At 43.0% G+C, this 12,450-nt stretch overlaps 1 protein-coding gene across 1 annotated transcript in view; it reads left to right on the top strand.

The window, feature by feature from the left end:
* LOC122681552 overlaps positions 1-12,450 on the top strand; it is a 101,675-nt gene that overhangs the window by 45,816 nt on the left and 43,409 nt on the right. The window lies entirely within an intron of this gene.

Raw genomic sequence — 12,450 nt, 5'->3', positions numbered from 1 at the left:
TCCCAAAGAATACAAAAAAAAAAAAAAAAGAATCTTTTAATTGCCGAAATATTATACAACTAGACTAGTTTTACACGTTATTGTTCTGGTGCTGTATTATCTTGTTCTTTATTGTCTGATGTTTAAATCAGAAAATAACCTGGTTATGTATTACTTATATCTAAGAGTCTATCATCTTTTAGGCAGAGATGTTTGGGCCTGAGGAGGAAGAATTCTTCCAGGGTGTTGGAAAGGCATCTTCACGACAGTGAGTTGAACATAGAGGTTCCTTTGCAAAGGCACTTCCCGTCTCAGCTCTCTCCCAGAAATTAGCTTGTAAAACAATTCTGCTGACATTTACTCCTTCTCCCTCCTCTCCCCGCTTTAGGAAGAGAAACAATAACTTGTGAAAAGTCACTAGTAAATTCAGTTTGGTTTTCCATTGTGCCCAAATAGCGACCCTAAAACTGTAAGTTGTAAACGTCTTAGTGTTGGATTTAAAAGAATAGTATTGCTGTGCAAAACGTTTGATTAACGTAAAGCTTCAGAAGAGCCCATTGTGTGTGCCAGGCAAGTGTATTTTGTCTCCGGTTCCCAGTTCTTACAGATTTTGTTCTTACTTCTCTCTATTGCAGAAGCATAGATCATGTTGCTGTTGTGTGTGTGTGTGTGGTTAAATACATTTTCTTCCATTAGCAGAGCGATCATTGATTGACCTGATATGGCCTGGCCTCACACATTTCTGTAGATGATTCCATTAGGTGACGGCCTTAATGACAGGGATCTGATTCCATTTTTAGACATGGGAATACTCACCAGGCAGTGTGGTCCGAATTGCCGCACATCCTTACTGGCGTTCCTCTCACTTTTATAGAAAGGAAAGGAATTTCTGTGGAATTTCCTTGAGACTTCAGCTTAGTTTTATACTATAATCCCTGACTGAAGGAAGGGTTAAGGGGGCCAGGTGAAATTTGAAATTGTTCCTCAGAATTTGAATTCTGTCAGCTAAGTGGAATATTGAAAGTTTAGAACATTCAGCACAAAAACATCTGACCAGTTTGTATATGGAAATCTAAAAAAAAAAAAAAAAGTGCCACATTATATGGCTAAGTTAGAAATGTTGAAATTGTATGGCATCCGAACTATTGATGCTTTTAGAATTTTTAGTGCAAACATTGTCTCACATCATTGTGTCTTATTTAACTTTTGTCAATCCAAGTGTTCATCCTTAATCTCCCTTGAAGAAAAGAGAGCGTGCTTGAGGGAAGGGTTGTTTAAGGAGACGAGGTGAGCGTGTGGGGCCTCTGCTGCCTCCTCGTCAGCGCGTGTGTGTCCCTCAGTGAGAGACGAGAGACGCTCTTCCCTTCATCCGTTCGCAGCAGGACGAGCCGTGAGCCCAGCAGCACTCAGGAACACGGGCTCTGCCGGCCCAATGGGAGGACGTCACTTTACCGGCTGGTGTAAGGAGGTGGTGGTTGTTTAGTTGCTCAGTTCTGTCTGACTCTCTGCGACCCCATGAACTGTATAGCCCACCAGGCTCCTCTGTCCATGGGATTTTCCAGGCAAGAATACTGGAGTGGGTTGCCATTTCTTTCTGGTTTAAGGAGGTACTCAGAGGTAATTTTTTGACTGTGTGCAATTTTTTCCTTTTATGATGACTTTAGAATCTAATTCTGGAGTAAGGTGTGATTTTGCTGTAATTTTATGTGCATTAAAGATTAACTCTACCAACAGAGCTGAAGCCAAATGGAGGCATTTGAGAACAAATGGTTTTGAAAAATCCTGGACATTCGGTGAGATACTCATAGAGAAGTAAGTCTTTAATAAATCTGTTTTCATTAAAAACTGCTTAGTATATTTTCCCTGATGCTAGGAAAGATTGAAGACAGGAGGAGAAGGGGACGACAGAGGATGAGATGGTTGGATGGCATCATCGACTCAAGGGACGTGAGTTTGAGCAAGCTCCAGGAGTTGGTGATGGACAGGGAAGCCTGGCATGCTGCAGTTCCTGGGGTTGCAAAAAGTTGGACATGACTGAGCGACTGAACTGAACTGAGTAGGTTTTCCAACTCCTTAAAACTTTGACCAGAGAGAAAAAGTGGGAAGCAAGAGATTGATTCAGGATAGATATAGATAAATTAGCTACGATTAGGGATTGTAGTGACCTTAACAGTAAATGTATACATTAAGTAAAAATCAGACCATTTAAATTAAATCTGCCTTAAGTTAAAACGGCTTCTATAGTAACCTAAAGTTTTAAATATATGTATTCTTTTTTTAATGTAAAGTATTAATTTGTTTTCAGTTTTTAATTATTTTTTCACCAACATAACATTTCTAAACCATTTCAGACTTACGGTCCATATTTATACTAAATCTACAGCCTGTCATGTTAAATAAGTTGTAAATATATATATATATATATATATATATATATATATTCTTGAAGGATTATTTAATAGCTGATAAGAAACAAATGTCAGACCCTGCCAACCCTGTCTAATCTTCACAGTTCTGAGTGGGTCAAGAGACCCTTTTCAGGAGCTTGTATGTATTAACTTATTTCTCAGCAGCTCTGTTGAGAGTGAAAATAGTTGTTATTACAAGCTTGTAGATGAGAACCTACAGTGTAATCACAGGTAGAAAGTCACACAGCTGTTAGGTACGTGATCGAGGGTCCCACATTCAGACTGGCTCCATTTCCTGCACTCTTAACACGTCTTCTGTGCTGACTCTTGATTGTTATTTTTGTGTCATTTGTAAAGGTCTCAAATGCCCACTTCACTGTGGGCAGTGCCTACTTTAGGGGTCTAGACTAGGCCTTATTGCTGTTGTTCAGCCCCTCAGCCGTGTCTGACTCTTTGTGACCCCATGAGCTGCAGCACGCCAGGCCTCTCTGTCCTTCACCATCTCCTGGAGCTTGCTCAAACTCAGGACCACTGAATCAGAGATGCCATCCAACCATCTCATCCTCTGTCGTCCCCATTCTCCTCTCGCCTTCAATCTTTCCCAGCATCAGGGTCTTTTCCAGTGAGTCAGCTCTTCACATGAGGTGGCCAAAGTATTGGGGTTTCAGCTTCAGCATCAGTCCTTCCAATGAACACCCAGGACTGATCTCCTTTAGGATGGACTGGCTGGATCGCCTTACAGTCCAAGGGACTCTCAAGAGTCTTGACAACATCACAGTTCAAAAACATCGATTCTTCGGTGCTCAGCTTTCTTCACAGTCCAACTGTCACATCCATACATGACTATTGGAAAAACCATAGCTTTAACTATACAGACCTTTGTTGGCAAAGTAATGTCTCTGCTTTTTAATATGCTGTCTAGACTAGGTCCAGACTCTGAAAATTTTCTCATTTTGTATCAGAAGCTCTAATGAACATGAGGCTGGAGAGTGGTGACATCACCTCATTTCTACCTTATGTCAAACTAGATTATCAGAAAGCTGGTTAGGTCTATATTTTAGTACCGTTCCCTAATATCTTACCAGTCTTTCTAAATGCAGTTGTATGGTAAATACTTCTTCGTCTGTGTCTCCCGTGACACGGTCTGTTCAGGTGTTCGGCCATCCTTTTGTAAGAATTCACATAGCAGATTCTTCAAGGATTTGGTTTCAAAGGAAAGTTCTCTTACAGACGGGCACATCTCCTCCTGTCAGCCGCTGACAATTACTTAGCCTGTTGTGCTTTCTATTAATATTTGCTTTGGCTGCAAGGGAGCTTGGGGTTATAGTTCATTTTAATTACAGTAACTTTCTTAACCTAGGCTTTTGATGGGGTAAATTTCTCCTCTGGCTCACTGTGGCTGGAGGTTTTAAGCTGTCCTCTGTGTATCAGCTTCAGGGAGTTCATGAACCCCTTTGAAATGATAGGAAAAATTATTTGTATGTTCAGCTGGGAACCTGGGGGAGTTTCCTTGGTGTTTATCAAAATTTCAGTGACCTCCACCTGCTCCCCAAAAGTGAGGAACCATTGTTCTCTGGACTGGCTATTCATTTTATATTTTAATGGTCTCACAAACTCTCTTGTTATAATCTGCTTATAACCTTTTTGGCAATAGGTTGATTGTAAATCATACCTATACATTCAAATCATTATCCTGTTTCTCAATTTTGTCAGAAAATTCTCTGACAAGTAAGTTAATTTTATCAACCGGTTCTCTGTAATTTTAAAAGACACTCAGTCTTAGGAGCTTAAAGAATAGTTGATGTATTCATGCATATCATGTACCTACTACATTTATTTTCTTTTAAAGGAGCTTTTCCCTCTTAATTTATTGCCTTAAATGTTGTTGTTCAGTAGCCCAGTCATGTCCAACTCTTTGTGACCCCATGGACTGCAGCACACCAGGCCTCCCTGTCCCTTACCATCTTCTGAAGTTTGCCCGAGTTCGTGTCCATTGCATCGGTGATGACATCCAGCCATCTCATCCTCTGACACCCTCTTTTCCTTCTGCCCTCCGTCTTTCCCAGCATCAGGAACTTTTCCAGTGAGTCGGCTCTTCACATCAAATGACCAAAATACTGGAGCTTCAGCTTTAGCATCAGTCTTTCCAACAACTATTCAGGGGTAATTTCCCTTAAGACTGCCTGGTGTGATCTCCTTGATTCAAGGGACTCTCGGGAGTCTTCTCCAGCCCCACGGTTTGAAGGCATCGGTTCTTTGGCATCCCGCCTTCTTTACTGTCCAGCTCTCACCACTGTAGGTGACCACTGGGAAGACCAGAGCCGTAACTGTATGGATCTTTGTCGGCAGAGTTTTTTGCTTTTCAACACACTGTCTAGGTTTGTCATCGCTTTCCTGCCAAGAAGCAGTCATCTTGTGATTCCATGGTTGCCGTCACCATCTGCAGTGATTCTGAGCCCAAGAAGAGGAGCTCTGTCACTGCTTCCACCTTTTCCCCCTTTATTTGCCATGAAGTGATGGAGCCGATGCCATGATCTTAGTTTTTTTTAACACTCAGTTTTAAGCCGGCTCTTTCACTCTCCTCCTTCACCCTCATCAAGAGGCTCTTTAGCTCCTCTTCACTTCCTGTCGTCAGAGTGGCATCACCTGCGCTTCTGAGGTGGTTGATGCTTCCCCTGCCTCTCTTGACTCCAGCTTGTCACTCACCCAGCCCGGCATTTCTCATGCTGTGCTCAGCGCACAGGTTAAACAGACAGGGTGGCAGCAGACAGCCCTGCCGTACTCCTTTACCATGCCCTTAAACAGCGAATAGTAAAGTATTTGTAAAACGATGAATTAATTTATATTTTGAATTAACATTTTAAGCAATTACATGTACAGCCAAAATCTATACATGTAAACAATATTCCTTCATCTTCTTCCTTTGTTTTGTGGGTAAACAGAAAAGATTCTAGCCATTCTAATCATTTTTCTGGACTGTTTCTATTTTAGGAGAAACAACTCCCAAAATACATAGGGTAGAGTTACCAGCCATTTTTAGCTAGACCTGTGCATTGATAGGTAACAGTCATACCCATTGGAGGAAAATAAAGCCTGCGCTGCCAACCTCACTACTCAGATTAGTTTCCACAGCTGTCGTCTTAAGTGTTTTTTATAGTTTTTCAAATGCAAATTGTACTGACAGGTACTCTACAGAATTGTGCTATAATCCAAGGGGGCACGTGTATTATGTTTTTGATTATAGAGGCTTTTTGGTCTAATTGAGTGTTCTTTTGCAACAAAATAAAATTACAGTTACTCAAGTTGGAAAAAGGGAGTAAAGCCATCTGCTTTTCACTAGGCGATGTCTTGGTTGTTTAAATCTATAAGTTGTATGTAAATACATATTTTTCTCCTGAAGAGTTGATGACTGACAAAAAGAAATACTACTACCAAAGTGTCATTATAATAAAAGCGATTGTGTCTGTGAATTATATAGCAGTGTGAGTTATGGTGTGGGTTATAATAAATGACTCAATAGTTCTTCACTCCCTGGTTATAGAACCCTGTGAGTAACAGAGATCCAAGGTTGAAGACTGAGGAAAATGAATCCCACACTACCATCCAGCTTGCTACTCTGCAGGCTTGGTATGTGGAAAAAGAATTTGTATGACTTAACCACACTTAACCACACACATTAAAATTTGGTGTGCCAACAAAAACAGATTTCCTTAAATGATATGATTTATATTCCCGCAATAGAGAGAGCAGATCTGCGGCATTGTCTTGTCCCTCATTATAAAGTGTATTCTGCTGTTTTATTCATATTGTATTCATATATTCTATATATAGCCTATAAAGACACTGGTAAGGTTATAATAATGGGTAATATTTTCTACATTTTATCTCTTAATGAGGAATATTTGAACATTTATTGAATGTGAATGGCATGTGAATGGTTCTGAAGTAGGTTTGTGGGAGCTGGCAGAGACGACACCTACTTCTTACCACTGTATAAATGAAAAAAGCTTAGAGGAAGATGTAGCTCTAACTGAAAACATGTTGGTTGTGCTTCAGCAGCAAGAGAAATGTTCATAACCTTTGATTCAGTAATTTAACATAAGGGACCCTCGCTTATGGAAAATAATTAAAAATAAGGACTGGGATGTGTAATAATGAAATGTGAAAGTAAACAATGTTATGTGACGAGAAACGGCTAAAGTTAATCCTTCGGATGGTTATGTATCCAGTGAAAACAAATGGGCAAACTATATAACAATATGAAAAGATGCATGTAAGAAGGAGTAGATGATACTATATATCATAAATGATAAGTTTATAAAATGTACATATTTTAAATATTTGAAAGGAAAAGAAGAAAATTTAATTTCTAATAAATTAATTAATCTGGGTTCAAGTAATGAGGTTACAGATGCTCTCCTTTCCTCCCTTCTGGCCTCTCTGAAATAGTATTATACTAATTTAAAAAATTAAATGTAGATTTACATTTTTAAGACAGTCTAGTTCTTGTTCTCGAGGAACTGCTAGTCTAGTGGGTTAGAACTACAATAAAAAGAAATAAGTTATTGGCATGAGAGAAACTTAAGTGCTCTGCGAAGACTCTTGAAATTCAGTTTTCTACATACTGGATTCTTGTAAAGTCAAAGGAACCTTAAAAGTTAATATTTCTTAATGAAATAAACTTAATTTTTAAAGGCACTGAAAATGTCTAAGAATCTAAAACTATCAATGAGATGCTGTTTCTTCTATTCACATCTTGATGGTAGAACCATTAATTTGCATCCGGTACTATTGTGCTGGGAATAGTCAGCTAGGTATTTATTTAAATACACTTGTGGCATGCTTATAAACCCTCCTAGGCATGTATCTGGGGGTGAGGATGAATGAAGAATGTGGTCCCAGCTCCATGGGAGCTTTGTATCTGATTAGGCCCTGCTTTCAGTCACACTTTATTAAATGCTTCCACCAGTGTTTACATTAAGAATGACTTGAAACCATGGGAAAGAGGGAATTTTGACTGAGGGATGCAGGGAAGACTTCCCAAAGGTTATATAACAGGCTGTGAGCCTTGGAGGATGATGAAAGGTCACGAAATAAGCAGTATTTTTTTCATGGATCCTTGGAAGGCAGCAGAGGATCCATGAAATAAATAAAAGGAAGGAACATGGAATAAAATGAGTAAAGGCACAGAAATATCCTGGGTTTAAGGGACATCCAGGTTGCCGCGTGTTTCTGGAGTTGTAAATAAGTAGGTGCGCGGGGCCAATGAAAGGAGGGTTGGTGGCCAGTGTTTGAGAAGCTGGCCCCTGCTGGTTTGTGCGGATGCCTTAGTGAACAGACGTGAAGGTGGCTCTGTTCTCAGGGAACATGTAGTCCAGTATGGGGAACGAGAATTAACTAAAAATCCAGTGTATTGGTTTAAATTTGTTCATGAAGATTTTGGGGGGCTTTATTAAAATTCCTTTCACGAAATCCCGATTCCAGACAGTGTGGTGCTTTTTGTTCTAAAGGAAACCATCAGATGTTGTAGGACTACAGCGGGGGAAGGGGGCTCTGATTCTGCCTGGGAAGGCGGCTGGAATAGTGACCCGGGAGGACTTGCTATAGGAGGCTGTAAGTGAGCCTGGCTTGAGGGGTGAGTGGCAGTTAGCGGGCAGGTGGGAGTGAGGAGAAGAGCAGTCTGAAAAGGCAGGTGTAGCCCGGTTATTAAAGGGATGCAGGTGGCTCTGTTGGCTTCTTTAAGGCATTTTTGCATGTGCATCATATGTCAGTAAATGAATCACCACGTTTAAAAGAAGTTTGATGATGAGAGGGTTAAGCCAGTGCTGCCTAGGTGGTCTGTGATCTCACATGACTTGGCCAGCTTCGACACATCTAGAACAGTTTGTTGGGAGACAGTAAGGACAATTTAAGCTGTGGCTTTTACTTAATTTTAAAACAGCACAGTTTAAAAGGTAAAAGTTTCCTATTTATTAATGATATGCTATATGAGCAGAAAGCAAGAATTCAGGAATTCAGGGAGGCAGCTAAAGAGAGTTGAGAAATACAGATATAGAAGGAGCTACAGTAGGGAGAAGTGACGTTCCCAAGGAATGGATACGTTCCCAAGGAATGGTCTTGGTGGGAAGTGGTGGGTAGGTCTAGGAGCTCTCCTTTTTCTGTCTCACAGAAGATGAGCTTCTGAATCCTTTGCTTTTTTTTTTTATTACAAATAGGGTCTTTGTTATCATTTTCAGCAGATTTAGCTTCTTTTAATCTAAACTGTTTTCAGTGTTGGGTAAATTTCCCAGTAGCTGCGGTTGAGATACTAAAGCACAGTGGCTTTTGAGAGAGTACTGGTCACTAAACTTACTTTCCCAGGCCAGGCTTTGAAGTTAATTCAGGAAAAGTCAGAGACACTGCCCATCCTTATCCTGTGAGGCAGCCGTGGAGGTCCTTCTGTTTGTCTGCTCTTAGGAACAAAACTGGCATGGGGATCATGCCACCTGACTTTGCCTTTGTTCTTATACATTTCAGATTACAGAGTTCCGTTCGCATACGTGTACTTGCAGTGTGTATGCTAAGTGAAGTGAAAGGCGCTCAGTCGTGTCCGACTGTTTGCGACCCCATGGACTGTACAGTCCACGGAATTCCCCAGGCCAGAACACTGGAGTGGGGAGCCTTTCCCTTCTCCAGGGGATCTTCCCAACCCAGGGATCGAACCCAGGTCTCTGCATTGCAGGAGGATTTTTTACCAGCTGAGCCACAAGGGAAGCCCAAGTATGGTAAATACTTTGCTAAAATGAATAGGATTGCATCTATAATCATTTCTAATTAATATAATAGTTTATTTTAGCTATTTAAATATCTCATGTTGAATGCTTGGAGACTTACATTACTGTTTTTATTAGTCTTTTATTTTAAAAGATGTTCCATAACTGGATGTATGTGCCTCTGTGCATTTTTATTAGTAATATACACTAAAATAACTTCTTGGACAAGAAACAAGTTAGTTTAAACTATATTCCTGAAGGATATGTTATTTTATCCAAGAGCATTTTAGTTCTTAGTTACAAACTCCGAAAAGTGAGGAAAGTATGATTTATTGAGGTTAACGTCAATTTCTTTTAAAGCAGTTAATAAACTCCTTTTGGAGTTAGTGGTGTATGTAAATTCTTCATAATAATGTTATTACTAAATTAGGTCAGTGCCTGGCTGCCTGTTTTGATCTGAGTTCTTTCTGCTTTTTAATGCAGTGCATTAGATATTGCTTTGATATTTAGTTGTTTACTTAGAATCTTTATATACTTGTTCTAAGGCTCCTACATGTAAACGCGCACACACACACTCTCAGACTCTGACACCACCCCAGAATCACTTTCTCCGTATTATGGTCCACGTCCACTTTATTCCTCCAGAGGTTGCTAGCATGGCCTCTGGTCTAGCCTGAGTAATATGCAGTTTGTTTCAGTTCTGCTAACGCATCTGCATGTTTTGATAGAACATCAGGCACTTAGAAAAGAGTAAAAATCTATCTGTCTGCCCGTTGTGACTCAAGCAGAAAGTGGCAGCGAGTTATTTCTCCGTTTCCCTCGGTGTTTGGGCGATGGTTTGGATGGGCCTTTCCTTCAGGTGGACACGGCCGTGGGAAAGCTGTCGGTGAGTCTGAGCCACGGCGCCTCTGTGGGTCTCCACCTTCCAGGAGAGGCCGGGCCAGAGCTCTCCTGGCCCCAGTGTCATCTCAGGGGGGCGGACGCGGTGATGGTCCTGCACCCGGCTCCGGCCAAGGCCCGTCTCGGTGACCGTGCCCACCAGCTCTTCTGTGTCGGCGCCGGCCGCCCTGCACCCTGCCCCGGCAGTGAACGGCCCGAGCCCAGCGCCGGTGCGCCCGCTCCGGTCTGAGGGCCCGGCTCCTGAGGGCGGTTCTGGACGGCACAGCGCTGCTGCTTTGCTGCACGCCTTGCCCCGCTAAAGGGAAGGAAAGTTTCATGTGTTAGGACTCTTCTGGCTTCTTACTTTTTCTTTTTAGCTTCAAGGTACATTTGGAACCAAAAAATACTCAGTGTCTAGTACTAAACATGTCACCGTCACTTTCGTCTCTCTGTTTTTAATTTGGAGAAAGTATCAGTATTTTGTAGAAAATGTGCAGTATACAGACTGGCATTCACCTCATCTTTCTTCATCCTCCAGGACTGCAGGTTAATAATCATAAAGAAATCTACCCCTGATGTAACTCCTATGTTCTGTGTTTTTGCTTTTCTTTATTCAGATCTGCTTCTCATGTGTTCAGCCACTGCCATGAAAAACAAATCCCTTCCTAGGAGAAATGAGTGTTAGAAATGGATCTAAAAAGAAAAGGTTAATGAGGAGAGCTGACAGTGCACATAACCGTGTGATTGCTCAGTAAATCATGCGTTAATTACACGATGAAGGAGGCCAAGCCGGCACCGGACGGATGGGGTGTCAGCAGGGCGGGGCAAGCGGACGCCCTGGAGATATGGCGGGCCGACGCGTGGATGGGAGGTGGAGGCGCATCAGGGAGCGGAGACCGTGACTGCGGGACGGAAGCGGGAGATGTCACCAAGGGTAGACTGGAGCACGAGAGGGGATGAGTCGTGGCCCTGGGAATGGTCTTGCTGAGAGAGGGGTGAGCAGTGATAGTAAAAAGGAGAAAAACGGCTTAAGCTGATTCATGGTCTATCGAAAAAAGTCACCTATTAATGTACTGCTTTTGAATGGCCACTTTAAAAGAGCTTTGCCTTTCTACAGTATTCTTTATTAATAATGACAGTAAAGCTACGAAAACCCAGATCCTTATGTTGATTTTAACAATCACATTTCTTTTGGTGGTGGTCTTCTAAACATGGCTCTAACTTCTGGTAAGAATAAGGTATTTACCATGATATTTTGACTTAAACGCAGTAAAAGACTTATCCTGAAATACGGAGAATCTTTGGCAACTTTAAGGTACCATTTTAATACAAGTGAAGTCTGGGGTGGTGTTTGGTACCTGCAAATTATTTTTTGAATGCGCCTTATTTTTAGAGCAGTTTTAGCGGAGATCTCCGTGTACTCCCACACTGGCAGACCGTGGCTGGGGGTCCCGTTGTCACAGCTGACACACACTTCCTCTCCGAGCCCGGGGTCCACTGCGGGGGGCTCGCTCAGGTCCTGGGGCGGAGGCGCGTGTCTCCGGAATGGTTTGTTCGGAGTGCGTTTCCCTGAGGCCGGCGTCGGGGAGGCGGAGGCGGCCGGACGGCCACACGCGCCCTCTCTCCCGGCGGGCGTGCCCCGCTGCCCCCTCTGCAGAGTCCGGCCAGGACGGCCGCCGCGCTCCGCGGGGCTGTGTGTGCGGGCACCTGCCACGCAGCCTCGTGTGAGACTAGGTGTACAGTTCTATCATGGAATGGTCAGTTAGAAAGACACGTTTATTTTAAACAAAGTAGCTTGGTTGAGTCTAAGGCCAGAGGTGAATGGCTTTAGTGGTGGAGGGGGCTCGTGACACGGCTGCCCTGCGGCCGCCAGCGCTGGGCGTCGGGCGCTCCGCCGCCAGGGAGGCTCTGGGCCGGGGCCGGGGCGCCCTGGAGGCCGGGAAGGGCTGCGGGGCCAGCGTGTCTTCACGGCCTTGCAGGACTTCTGACATCTGTGTTTCGTTTTTTAATGAATGAATTTATTTTAATTGGAAGACGATCCCCGGAGAGTATTGTGGAGGCCTCTGACTTACATCCGCGTGACCCCTCCCTCCTGAACCCCTCCCCACCCGGCCCTGCAGCTTGCCAGGGAGCACCTGCCCTGCGCTCCTTGCGGGTACGTCACACTCCCATGGCTGCTACTGTACCTGTGGCAACACACATGTTCCAGCGCTCTCCTCTCCAGTCGTCCCGCCGTCTCATCCAGCCGTGTCCTAGAGACTGTTCTTACATCTGTGTCTCCTTCGCTGCCCTGTTTGGACATAGGATCGTTGGTACCGCCTTTCTAGATCCCATATATGTGTGTTAATATGCGATATTTGTCTTTCTCTTTCTGATTTACTTCACTCTGTATAATAGGCGCTGGGTTCATCCGCCTCATTAGAACTGACTCA

Source organism: Cervus elaphus, chromosome 1 (genome assembly GCF_910594005.1).
Source record: "Cervus elaphus chromosome 1, mCerEla1.1, whole genome shotgun sequence".
NCBI lineage: Eukaryota > Metazoa > Chordata > Mammalia > Artiodactyla > Cervidae > Cervus > Cervus elaphus.
Note: the sequence above shows the minus strand (reverse complement) of the source record. Positions and strands in the feature narration are given on the sequence as shown.